The sequence below is a fragment of the Phyllostomus discolor genome, chromosome 11, assembly GCF_004126475.2.
Source record: "Phyllostomus discolor isolate MPI-MPIP mPhyDis1 chromosome 11, mPhyDis1.pri.v3, whole genome shotgun sequence".
In the NCBI taxonomy this organism is placed as follows: domain Eukaryota; kingdom Metazoa; phylum Chordata; class Mammalia; order Chiroptera; family Phyllostomidae; genus Phyllostomus; species Phyllostomus discolor.
Genome location: NC_040913.2, coordinates 18118149 through 18119153, shown reverse-complemented (window position 1 = coordinate 18119153; position 1005 = coordinate 18118149).

The following is a 1005-nucleotide window of genomic DNA, read 5'->3' as shown; positions in this document are numbered from 1 at the left end:
ATCAGCACAAGCCATGCCAAGGCTGTTCCGGAACTAAACCATCTTAGAAGACTTTGGGAGTCTTTCTTCCCAGAATCAATGAGATTCTGGAGAGGGCTTGACTCGGTTGGCGCTGTTTGCTCGAAGACTGTGTGTCTCCGACCTGATAAATGTATCTGCCCACCTCCCCGAGGAAAGTCTCTCAGAGGGTCTCTCAGAGTTGGTTTGCCCTTCCTTCTGATCTCTGACCTTCAGTGACTTTTGATCTCGTGAGAACTCCCTGGGGGATATTCTTAGGTCTGCTTTATACTCTGAAGCCTGTCTGTGAAACCACGCTGTTTCCTTGGAAGTCTACACAGCTGTTTTTATGGAGTAGTCCTATTACGCTGTTTTGCTCTATGATTTTTTATTTTTTATTTTTATTTTTTGTAATTTTAGTCCTTGTTAAATGAGCACAGGGCCTAAGCCCAAAATGTGTGTGTGTGTGTGTGTGTGTGTGTGTGTGTGTGTACACTTTCAAAATCATCATAAGAAATTATAAAAAAGACCCCATCTTATCCCACTTAGTGCATTTTTGCTTTTACTTGTTTCTTTTCTCGTGTCTTGTGGGGGTAGTTCTAGGTTTGCTAGAACTGGGCCTGCTGCTTTACTTGTGCATGTACACTTCAGACATTTCTACCCCAAAGGCCTCTGCCATTCTCACGAATGCAAAGAGAGTAAAATCTTACACATTACAGTGGACTGACCCACAGAAACCCCACTGATGACGGAGGTGGGTCCACGACTCTTTTTGCCAAGATGTCACCACTGCTTCCCACCTCCTGCTGGCTCCTTGGAGTAAACAAAGCCCAGGAGCGCAGGTTAGTGTGGGTTCTGACAGGGCCATCGGGAAGCCCCAGCACCAAAGACTCTATTCACCATCCTCACAGCTGAGCCTCAACAAAGCAGAAAGTGGTCCCGTTCTGGTAATGTGAGCTCTGCCCAGGTCACCCTCTCGCCTGGCTGGTTCTGTTGATGGCAGCACAG